General features: G+C 41.9%; 1 protein-coding gene across 2 annotated transcripts in view; it reads left to right on the forward strand.

Moving 5' to 3' along the window:
* The window catches only part of PIK3R1 (phosphoinositide-3-kinase regulatory subunit 1), a 95,330-nt gene that overhangs the window by 42,554 nt on the left and 40,249 nt on the right, over positions 1-12,527 (forward strand). Inside the window, exon 1 of one of the 2 annotated variants that reach the window (XM_070357546.1) lies at positions 10,730-10,779. The exons of the other annotated variant lie outside the window; for it this stretch is intronic. The gene's annotated coding sequence lies outside the window, so the exon portion shown is untranslated. Of the gene's footprint in view, positions 1-10,729; positions 10,780-12,527 lie in introns of those variants that run through there. 2 annotated transcript variants of the gene reach the window in all.

A 12,527-nucleotide genomic window follows, 5' to 3' on the forward strand; every position in this document is an offset into this window, starting at 1 on the left:
TTCAAAGAGAGTCTTCACTTATATCTTCATGTTTATCTTTGAGCTGCGGTTTCCCAGTTCCCAAGTATGTTTCATGACACTTATCCTACATTTCAGACGAGGATTTGTGTGTCCCATAGGATTCAAGCTGGATTTGGAGAAAGCGCCAACTAGCAAATGGAATTATTCTGCCTTGTGAAAGATTCCAGCCCTTTTAAAACTCGACTCAGCGAGATAGAAAACAAATATTCTTGGGAAGAAACTGGGTTTGTTAGTACTTGGCGAGAAACTTTCAGAAAGGAAAGAACATTTCCCTTGGCCTCAGGAGCACATTCAATGTGAAATATGACTGTTTTTAAAAGAGTTAAACTTAAATTTATCTTTGGGTCATTTATTTGACTTGAAAATGAATGAATCTAGTCCTTACTTTAAAAAGAAAAGATTCAGAGTCCTATTTTAAATAAGATGATAGTTCAGTACATTAGGCAAGATGCTCCCAACATCAACTCTTCACTGAAAACAGCTGGGATTCCAGAGGTGTTTGCAGAAATCTTTACGAGCTGGGGGATGGGCGAAATGTGGCACAAGTCAGTTCCAGCTGCACACATTTGCCTCGTCTGAGCTCCTTATGGTAAATGAAGCACACGCTTCAGACTTACTGTGGTGGAGTCAGATTCTCTCAGCAGCGGACTGAGCAGGTGGAAAGTTTATTTAGTCAGAGGAATGACTGAGAACAGTGAGCTATAAATCCATCAATAGCCATTCCAAGAAAGAGCTGTTAAATGTCTTTTTATTTTCCCACAAATCCCATTTTGGGGGTTTGTTTTCATATTTTTATAACCTTTCCAGAATCTTGAGTGATTTTGAAACGCTTGCCATTTGGTCATAAATGTGACAAGTGAATAGGAGCCTGTGCGCTTGGATATGATTTAAAGCAGTTGACCCACCAGTGCTGGGCATAACTTCTGAAGATGGCTCTGTGAACACCCTTTCTCCTGGCACCAACAACAAACAGGAAGTGGGCCAGGAGAGATTTGTTCTTGACAAAAGAGTGATCTGTATCCCAACTCTAAACTCACACGCTGTTTAGATGTTGCTGTGTTTGGTGTGGTCAGTTCCCTCCTCTTGTCCTCTCCAGGGTGGAAAATGGAAAGTTTACCGAACAGAATTTTGAGTGGAATTTTAGATTGGAAAAGGACCATAGGGATCATCTAGTCCAAATTGAAAGGCAAAAAAAAAAAAAAAAACTTCAAAGAGAATGAATGATGTCATGTTGGGATACTGGGATCTCTTCATAAAGCAAGAATCATCTTAAGGTGTCTTCATCTGAGACCTCTATCCAAAAGGGTAGCTTTATAAAGACTGCTGTAGTGAAGTCTTCAGTTTTAAAAAAGTGGCTCTTTGTCAGGTATTCTAAGGACAGGATAATGGGTATGTTTCCTCAAACAGTAAAGAATCTGACTGCCTTGCAGGAAACCCGGGTTCAATCTCTGGGTGCAGAAGATGCCCTGGAGAAGGGAATGGCAACCCACTCCAGTATTCTTGCCTAGAAAATTCCATGGACAGAGGAGTCTGGAGAGCTAAAGACCATGGGGTTGCAAAGAGTCGGACACAACTGCCAACTAACACTTTCGCTTTCAACATTTCCTGAACACTGGTTTAGTATTGAAGTCATTCTTACCTTGGTGCTGGTCTGAATAGCCTGGTAATTGAGTTAGTCACCATCTGTAACTTACTTTGTACAATTTTAATGTGATTTAAGGGAAGACACCCTTGGAAGTGCTTAGCTATGGTTCATGCCCATAATCAATCAATCATATTTCTTTTCAGTCTTAAAATTGTATATAATACAGGGAAGTAGATTGCACAAGGACAGTTTTGTTTTTTTTTTTTTTTAATGAAGCAGATGAAGCAGTGTCTTAAATCAGGGTTTCCTGAGGATCCAGAATCTTATTCCTAAATTTTCCCCTGGGTAGCCTCCAAATCCTTCTCTCGCCTTTGTCCCTAGTTGACACGAGTCGGGTCACGATTTACACTGTGAGTGGAAACGATGCTGCTCTGAGGCGATACTTGCTGGCAGGGAAAGATTTCTTCAAGGGAAATGAATCTAGACTGGAATGTGTGTTGCTGGATGGCTCCAGAAGCATTTCCTTAGAGCTTAACTTCTGAGATTTTTCAGTAAGGGGAATGAAATTTAACAGTATATAATTTTCTAAAATTACTGAAAGAAAATGGTTTCAGCCCCTGATTTGCAAAGTACTCACATTATAGTACTCTTGAAATTTTTGTTGGATAAAGATTTTTCCATGCCACGGATGTGGAGGGAATGGCCCACTCTTGCTGATAAAGGGAAGCTAGTGTTGGACAGGAACAGACGGTGAATTCAGGGCTTTTCCGGAGTCTTTGGAGGTATTCATTCTTGACCAAGCTATATGCGAATAGCATCTTTATCCGGGTCTGCCTCTGATTCAGCCTCACCATCTCCTTCAGCAATGGATTAAACAAATGTCACTTGTTAGCTACTTCTCCCTGACCCTAATGGACCAAGCATTAATTTGAAGCCATGTTCTGTGAAATACTCCTTGGGGGAAAATGGGTCAGTGATTTTATAATGATAGTGGGGGTTGGAGAACATGCTTAAGCTTGCTCATAATGATTGCATATATCTTCATTTTGATTCTCAGCTTCACTACTTTCATAGCATTCTTTTAGGATCCCAGCCTGACTTCATCCACCCTGCACTGCTTCTTTTAACTCAGAAATGGAGGGCCCAGAGAAACGTGCTGGCCATCGGGGTGAAGCAGCTTTTCAGCATTGGTGTCTGTGGTCTTCTATCACTTTTAATGGAGAGATTATAATATATACATTCAGCAGTGTTCTTAGGTTGGCTGGAATGTTATTTATGCTTTGCAGAATTCCCAAGAGTGATGCTTGGAACTTTGGTCTGCAAGCCATTTTGCTTTAAAATGCAGATAACATCTTTAAAAACCACGAAGTCGTGGGCTTTGCAGGCTTGGTAACTGAGTGCCTCTGTGGTGTGGTTTTACTCTTTTTTTCTGAAGTACTTGGTTGCAAGGAGTGGGACACTGAACTCATAGGGGCGTATACACTGAAACCTTTAAAAATAGTATCTATTTATTCCACATAGCACATCCTTCAAAACAACTTTGATGACCCCAACTGGATGTTTTTCTGGTCTTAAATGATAACATCCTGAACTTATTTATTAACCTGGTCTTTCTCCCCCTTGACCGCTCCCCTCTGCTTTTTTTCTTTATCTAGTTTTCTCTCGAGGATCTCAAAAACAAACACATATGAACTCATTTTGTAATCTTTTAAAGGGTCTAGAAATTGAAGGCATTATTGTTATCCTTCTTTCTTTTACTGTTGTGGTGTGAAGTGGATTGTTGCTGAAGCACTAACAGCGAGGATGGTTGGGTATCTTCAGTGATCATCCAGTCTCAGCTTTGCACACCCACCAAGATCCTGAGCATTTTAATGATCTTAATTAGACATGTTCTGATGATTCATTCATAGCAAAGTACTAAAGGACCATATAAGTGGGTATATGTTTTCAGAGAAGATTATGCTTGGAGTTTCTGTAGAAGAATTTTGCCGCAGACCCTATTAAAATCAGCCCTGTCCCTCTGATATGACACAGAAAGCTTTGTTAACTTCCATTTCAGTGTGATTATTTATCAGACCTTTCCTAAGAGACTGGTTTCTGAGGGGGGATGGTGGGTGGAGGGGGTGGGTGATGTGAGAGACCGTGGGGCCCTGAGTGGTCTCAGGGCTGTGGGAGGAGAGTTAGCAAGAGAGCGGGATGTTGGAGGAAGAAACATTTGCCAAGCAGGACACAGCTTTAGGAGGAGAGGATGGAGACGCTCAGGACAAGGCCCCTGGTTTTCAGTTGTTTTAGGCTTTGCCCTGTTGAAGAAGGCCAGTGCATCCACCTGGCCTGCTTGGGGTTACATTAGTACTTGTCCTCCGTGGGGCGTGGCCACACTGGGGAGAGGCAGATGTGCTTTATGGCTCACCCTGCTCACTTCTGTGGTGGGTACCACGGGGACACGGGCCACTGCACAGTCTACAGTCTCAGGTGGGAGCCCCAGAGCGGGGGTTGCTTCAGGGCCCAGCCAGGCCCCGCTCACCTCCACAGCCTGTCATTTCTCTCCTTGTCAGTATTTTGAATTACAGGAGCAAGTATGCTAGCTGCTGCTGCTAGGTCACTTCAGTCGTGTCCGACTCTGTGCGACCCCATAGACAGCAGCCCACCAGGCTCCTCTGTCCCTGGGATTCTCCAGGCAAGAACACTGGAGTGGGTTGCCATTTCCTTCTCCAATGTGTGAAAGTGAAGTCGCTCAGTTGTGTCCGACTCTTCGCGACCCCATGGACTGCAGCCTACCAGGCTCCTCCGTCCATGGGATTTTCCAGGCAAGAGTACTGGAGTGGGTTGCCATTGCCTTCTCCGGGAGCAAGTATAGGGGCTCATAACTCAAAGAAATGTGATAGACGGACAGGGGAAGCTGCGTCTTCATCGGGAGAGGTCACAAAGTCCCTCTACCCACAAGTTTCACTCCCTCTCATCTACCAAGTAGCCTGCTGCAGTGCAGACTTTACCATGAGAGACCAACCCATTAATACAGGCCTGGCCTTTATTAATTTTAAGTTGGTCCTAATGCCTTTGGCTTATTATCTGTGGAAGATCCTAAAAGGGAGTGATAGAGTTTGATAGTCGGTAGGATGGGGAAAGGGGCTTTCACTACTCTGAAGTTAGGATACTTTTACTTGCATCTTGCAGAGCAGTATTCTCCTTCGTTTGTTACACAATTTTTGCAGAACGCATTAATTGACATTTTCAAACACTTACTGTATATGGTGTTACAATTTTGTTTCGTTGTTTTTTTTTTTTTCCTAACACCATAACATCATTTTATTGTTCATCAGTAATCTCTGAGTTATTCATATACCATCTTCAAGTGCTGAGTAAGGAAAGATCTATTACTTATGGTTGTTAAAATCTTGGTGATACGTTACGTTAGGTATTTTAACATATTGTTAACAGAAATACACAACACAGTTGCTCAGTTATTTTCAAACAGCTAGTTCAGTTCTTAACCATTGTTCAGAGAGCGCTTGAAAAGATCTTAGAAATAATCCACTCCTTATAGTTTTATGTCTTAGAAAACTGAGATCCAGAAAGAGTCAGCTTAGAGGAGTCCAACATTCATTCATTAAAAGGCTTTTATGTATCAGGCACTTCACAAAGTGCAGGGTCCAGTGATTATCGTCCTTCCTCCAGTTCCCTGCCCTGGAGACACCACCCGGTGGAAGAGAAGCAGAGGTGTCATTTGAACCCAGGTCAAACTAATTCTAAAGTGATTGCTCTTTCATTAAGCACCTAAGGTTTCTTAATTAAGCACCTCAGATGGATTGTAATCTGTCCAAAGTTTTATCTTCCAATGGTCCTCATAGAACAAGACTTCTTAAACATTTGGGGTGACAGGGGCCCCTTTATAAATGCATTCGGTCAGCTGATCATATCCTCTGTGTCCTTGTACAGTGAGTTTGGGGCACATTCCAAGAGTGATCTCCCCAAACCTATATTCTCTTCATGATCTGGAGCACCTTTTGGAAATATGAGTTTGCAGCTGAAATGAATCTCCGGGCTCTTCAGTGTAGGTGGTGTGGACCTAGTTTTACAGACCATACTCTTCAGCCAGTTTTCCTGGGTATTACCACCATAAAGCACATTATACCAGGGTTTCACCTGCAGAGTCAAACCCTGAAACCATTCACACTGACACCTCAAAAGCCATGCTACCTTGAAGAACTCTGGGTCAGCTGCCTTTCAAGGAGCCAGCTCATGCAGACTTTTGCTTAGAAGTTCAGGCAGTTTGGAAATTCGTACTGCCTTCAGACCTGTAGACCTTATGCCAGAAAGAGCCCGGAGGGCTCAGAAGGACGCACTCACTGGAGATTTCTGTTCTTTTCTCATTGCCTTTCCTGCATGAGGAATCTTGATTCCTTTGGTGCCTTTGAGCTCTTTCTCATGTTATCACATCATCAGAATTGGAGCTGCTTGCCTCTTCCAGCCTCTGCCACCCATGAAACATTTCACATTTGGAGAAAACAATAGCAGCTTGACTTTCTAAAGGAAACAGCTTCTCTTCTGGGATCAAACTGGAAGCAGATATTTGAGCTGTGAAACTTTTTTTTTTTTTTTTTTTAAGTGTCAGGAGCTGAATTGAAGCATCATGTTCCATGTACTGGGACAAAGTCAAGTTTTAGGGCTAGAAGCAGGTGGCATGGACACCTGCTACAGGAGAGACTGCCTTGGACAGTTCAGTCTGTCCCTTAAGTGTCTCCACCCTTGTCCACAGCCCCATGTTTTAGCCGAGGTTTGAAGCCCAGAAGGCATTTACTATTATAACCCATAGGGCTTAGTCTCCAAGATTTTATAAGAATGGATACATTAAATTATACCTTCTGAAAAGAGTCAGTGTATTAAGAGACTGAATATAAAGATGCTGGGTAACACATTGGACCAGCTTATCAGAAGGAACGCTCTCTAAGGTGCCTGCCTCTGCCCATCAGAGTAGGTAGACATTTCTACCTCCATCCTTTTGGTTTTTGACTTCTGTTTATTTATCCTGCAGCAAACATCAGACATGTTAACGAACCCTAATTTTATAAATGAAATTATTGCAGCTCACGCTGTCAAGATGTGAACCTAACCAGACCTCAGATTTTCTGACTTAATAGCTGGACTGTAGCAGCCTTTCCCAGATAATGCAAGCTTCTGTCAGCTGCAGTCAGCCACCTGTTTCTAACAGGAGGCACCCAGACACACAGAATGCAAATTCTAAGGGTAGCCAGTAGCAGATGGAGAGCCACCAGATGAAGCAATTTCACTAATCATGGGCATTTCTGAAAAACTGACTTACAGGTCTGGCCTCATGTCCTGACCCCAGGCCAGGCACTGTGATGGACACCGGGCATCTGCTGCTGCATATTCCAGAAGGTTCTTAGTGTATAATGAACTCTGCAGGTGCCCTAGACTCAATGCCTTCACAGTAGGGTTAAAGCTGGTTGTACTCATTATACACAGTAATGAGTAAAGAAGAGTAGAAAACTCAGAACTCTTGTTTGGTCTTTGGGGATCTAAGGAATATATCTCTTTTTTGTCTGTTTTTTTTAGTTTTGATCCCACAGCTAACATCTTTTGCAGATTACCAAATTCACATGAAGACAAGCTGAAAGCTGTCCTTCTTAGGCTGTGCTTCCTGGTACAGGGTCCACCAGCCACATGTTTCACAGTCACCCTGAGCCATGGAAATGTGGCTGTGAGTATGAAAAGAGAAATGAAAATTGTCAAATAGCTCATTAATAACTTTTATACCAATCATATGTTGAAATACTACTATTTTGGATATATAGTACTAAATAGAAGATTAAACTTTCACCTGTTTCTTTTTGCTGATAACGTGGCTAGTAGAAAATTTTAACCAACATGGCTTACATTCGGACCCCACCATTCAAGGTACATGGAGTAAGAAGTGGCAACCCACTCCAGTATTCTTGCCTGAAAAATTCCATGGAAAGAGGAGTTGGGTGGGCTACAGTCTCTGGGGTCACAAGGAGTTGGACATGACTGAGGAACTAAGCACATTAAAGGTACTGAAAGCCTCTTCTTTCTCTGAGTTTCTATAAACTCAATGACTATTTTGCATATTCTGTTGGATTCCATTTCATGTATGCATATCTGTGTCTTTTTTTCCAAAATGAATCGTCACTTACTCAAAGACAGGACCTTGGAAATAGTCTGTCTCGTGCCATGATTTTCAGCAGTGGAGAGGACTGGTGGTCCCCATGCCTGGAGGGGGTTTCTCTCCTTTGTGAGTACAGAGCACCTATGCTCAACATCCTATAGAATGTCATAGAATTCAAAATACATGGTTACCAGGGACATGGGCCAGCAGGAGGTGCTATTCCTGAGCACCTGTTCTCTGCTTTCCTGGTCTGTCCTTGGGAGAACTCTAGACAGCTTTGTGTTTTTGTTTTTTTCCTTTGTGGTTCTGACTCTTGGCTGTACCAGTTTCCAGAGTAGACAAGAAAAGGTGCAGTCTTTAAAGAAGCCATGTGCCCCGTGTCCTCGGGGGGAGTGACAGTGCAGAAGAACCCTTTGCAAGGGAACTGCTGGTTGGTTCTCCAAACCAGATAACCCTTCTCAATTAAGTCCTGGCTCTGACTGGTACAGCTGTGTGAGCCTGGGCAAAGCTCTTAACCTCTCTGAGCCTCCGTTTTCTTCTGTGTAAAATGAGAATACAGATAGAATATTTGATTATCATAATCAGATAATTTCAGTAAAATAACTTAGCACAGTATCTGGCACATCATAAGTGTTACCTATTGTTATTATTGCTGTCACGGTAATGAGAGCCTCAGCTACTAAGCAATCTTGAATGATTTTTTCCTGATCTTGTGTGATTTGGGATTATTCCTACTGCCACATTTTTGAAAATGTACCATTTTTCAAATGACTGAATGGCAAGCCCCAAGTCCAGAGGGGACTGGGTAAACTTACAAAGATCTAGGATTTGGGGAACAGAGCAATTTCCTCTGAGCATCTAATTCTGTCCCTTTACCTGTTTTTTCACTGACATTTGTATTCACTGAGTGCACAGCATAGATCGCAAGCTGATTTTGCATGGACTCCCATTTACTGGAACCCAGTGTGCTTTGGTCAGAAATCTCAAGGTGTTGAAAGGAACTGGGTTTACAAGCAACTTAATTCAGAAACTCAGAAGAGGGTGTGTGTGTGCGCGTATGTGTGTGTGCACGCACGTGCGCTTACTCAGTCGTGTCCTACTCTTTGCAACCCCATGGTCTGTAGCCTGCCAGGCTCCTCTGCCTCTGGGATTTTTCCAGGTAAGAATACTGGAGTGGGTTGCCATTTCCTTTGCCAGGGGATCTTCCAGACCCAGGGATCAAACCTGGGTCTCCTGCACTGTAGGCAGATTCGTTACTGGCTGAGCCACCAGGGAGACCCCAGAAGAGGGTGAACAGGAGAAAACTCCCTGGAGGAAAATCACAGGTGAAGTAGAATGAGCAGGGCCCTTGGATTCAGACAGACATGGGTGATAGTATCTGCTCTGCCAAACTTTAGTCAGTTGACCTTGCTCTAGCCACCTAACCTGTGTCTTTCCCACATACACAGTGAGACAGATGGACTTTGCAAGGCTGTTACCATGACTAGGAAGTGACCTAGATGACTAGAACAGTCTAAGCCAGTGACTGCTCACTCCTCCCCTCCCTTCCTCACTTGGCCTGACCCTGACTCTTAATTTCACCATCTTTCCTCCCCACCTCTGCCCCCTTTAATCGTGGTATACAGCAGGGGTCCACAACCTCTGCAATCTGATGCCTGATGATCTGAGGTGGAGCTGATGTGACAATAATAGAATTAAAATGCGCTTGAATCATCCAAACACCCGCACCGCCTGTCCATGGAAAAATTGTCTTCCACAAAACCAGTCTCTGGTGCCACAAAGGTTGAAGACTGCTGGATAGAAACCATTTAGTGTTAGATCCCCTGACTTGCAGCAGCAGTGACTGTGGAAACACTTAAGAACATGTGGTCCGTCGTCTTCCATTAGATCCACTCACACAAACGGGAGGGAGGTTTTAGTTCTTCTTGAATTTACTATTCATTCTGGAAAAGTGGAAGTTTATATCTCACCTAAAAACACTTTCAAAAAAGTTTCCCCTCCTCTTTTGGAAATGATGGGTTAAAGTATAAGAATGAAATATAACTAAATGCTGCCATTTTCCTACTTACTTTATTTAATTTACCCCCCACCCGGTTATTTAACGTAAGTTTTTGCTTGGGGCCAACACCAGCCATCTCCCAGGTACCTGTGATTTTTTTCAGATCTACAGCAACATGGTGGCTAACTGGGATATAGTTATTTTTACAGTAATTTATGATTAAGTGCAATTTAGTATTGGGCATATGATCTCCTTGACTTTTATCTTCAAATCATGGAATTTTAAGGACTAGTAGTTACTTTAGAACTTATCTAATCCTTACCACTTCACTGATACAGAAGTGAAGACCCAGAGGTATTAAATATCTTTCCCAAAGTTCCCAATGTGTTACTTACAGATCTAGAACTCATGTCCTTGCCTGTTGTCTTTTTTTTTTTCCTTACTATGACACAGTGGCTTCTGGGTTGCTTTTCATATGATACAGTAACAGTCTTGCATAGGTATGGCATTTTAATAGTGTTTGGTTTGCTTTTTTTTAAACAGAAGTCACAGAAAGTCCAGCAATGTATTTTAGGACCCTAATTTTCAGTTTCTTTAATAAATTACATTCAAGTAATGCCCAGAAAGTATTTTACAGGCTGAAATGAAAGCCTTTAGTCTTTAAAAGACTAATGCAAAAAGTGACCAACAGGGGGAAACCTTCTACAGCCTTTTGGATTAATTCGCTTAGGTTTAGCCCCTTTTAAAAGCTCCTGTTGAAGTCAGCAGAAAACATCTGTTGACTTATTTATAGCCACAATTTCTAAGAAGCATATTCTATAGCAGATGAAAAAGTAGTTGACAGCTCATAATTCATAAAGTTACTGAGGCCTAATCTAGAAGAACAAAATGTACACAACCGGCTCCTGTGGTTCAGGCCCTGTCGCTCCCCTTTCAGCTGAAGACAGAGTGGTGTAACCGAGCGGAGCGCAGATGGTTCTGGTGGTTAAGAGAGAGGCGGCTGCGTCCTTTTTCATGACAACGTCACAGGTCTTTCAACTGTAGGAAACCAGGGTTTTTCTGACCAATCTCACTTTTCACTGGGACGCTTAAACACGGTGATATCTGCAAATTGTTAACAGTGTATTTTCTGTTAATCTAAGATGTTGATGACTATGACTGATTGAATACTTCTGTATCTGGGTTAAGCTTATTCACTCCTTTTCTTTGACCACGTATTGTATTATAATATTTGACAAAACCACGTTGTCCTTGCTGACTTTTAAGCAATTACTAAAAATATACCTAAAAAATCTGTATTTTTTAGCTCACTTCTGGTCTTTTGGGAAACGTAGTCAGATTTCTTTCTGTAATTAATTCATTTTATATTTTGCTTCTGTTCTATCTGTAGGACCTCCTGTATATCACAGTTGGTTTTTTTGTTTCTCGTTTTTCTGGTTTTTTTTTTTTTTTTTTTGGTCACAGTTTAGGGGGAAAGAAGATGGTAGATTGGTCTGGCACAATTAAGTCTCTGTAGCATAGTACTATTTATTATACCCTGTGCTTTTTTGAGAATTTAATGATAGGATCCAACTGCTGCCAATACTGACCCATCTAAAATTGTTATCCTTAAAAAGAAATTTACATCCAGAGCAAGTCCATGGACTTCTTTAGCTGAGGGGTGAATAGCCTTGTGTTCATTTCACAAATGATTGTTGTACATTGTGAAAACGGAGAATTTATTAACCCACCAGAATTACTTACATTTGTCTGAGGTTGTAAAAGTATGACTCTTATTTTTTAAAAACTCTTGATTCCTCGCACAATTGTTAATGGTTGTGTTTGCTTTTATCTCACAGTTGCTATCCTTTATTGTATATATGAATTGCTTAGTTTTCTGTGATTTAAAAAAAAACACATTTAATCAAAAAGCATGATTAAGTTACCTCTTGCTTGCTTAATTTTCTCTGTTAGCTGACAGGGTATATCTATTCAGTTATTTTCAGGTCCCTTGTCTTTCTCACCTTTTTCTTTGTAATCCTGTGGACACATCATCTTTTTCCTTTTCTCTGCCTCTTTGATCATGAGCATTTTAACTCCCTTATCCTTATTAAGCAGGCATATGACATTAATATTTCATTTTGGACTCTCTGAAATATAAGTTACTATGTAAATCTTTAATTTTTTTTTTTTGGTAAATTATTCACGGGGCCCTCTCCCCGTCTGATGATTAACCAAAATAAGTCCATTTGTATCTTGCAGAAAGTGATAAGTTAGTCAGCTATATTTAGCAAAATAAAACCCATTACATCCTTGGGGAAGAATGTGCTTAGTTTAGCCTTATGAGAAAACATTTAATAAATGCTGTCCTGAGAATATTTAGCCTGGCTGAGTAGACTGGCGAGGGTTCAGTCCTGATAAAGCTGAGGTGATGGTGAGAAGCTGGCCCTCTAGTCCAAGCTCAGGTTGAACAGTCGCACCTGTTGTCAGTAAGGGGTGTAGCTGTGGGTGTCTCCTGTTGCCAAGTGCTTTACCACTGGCTTCCTGCAAGGATATTCCCCCTGCTTCTCGTGGCTCGTAACCTCCAGAAAGGCATATGCAGCATGTCTGCGTAAGGAGGAAATGAGGTTCATGGAGTGGTTTTATGGCCAACGTGCTGAACTTGGCCTCGGTTTCCTCCTCTGTAAAATGGGGACAATCATAATTCCACACAGAGTTCTGCACACTAAATGAGGTGAAGCACATCAAGTGCTGAGCAGTTTCCAACACTAATTGTTCAGTACATAGAAACCACTGGT

Source organism: Bos mutus, chromosome 20 (assembly GCF_027580195.1).
Source record: "Bos mutus isolate GX-2022 chromosome 20, NWIPB_WYAK_1.1, whole genome shotgun sequence".
Taxonomy (NCBI): Eukaryota; Metazoa; Chordata; class Mammalia; order Artiodactyla; family Bovidae; genus Bos; species Bos mutus.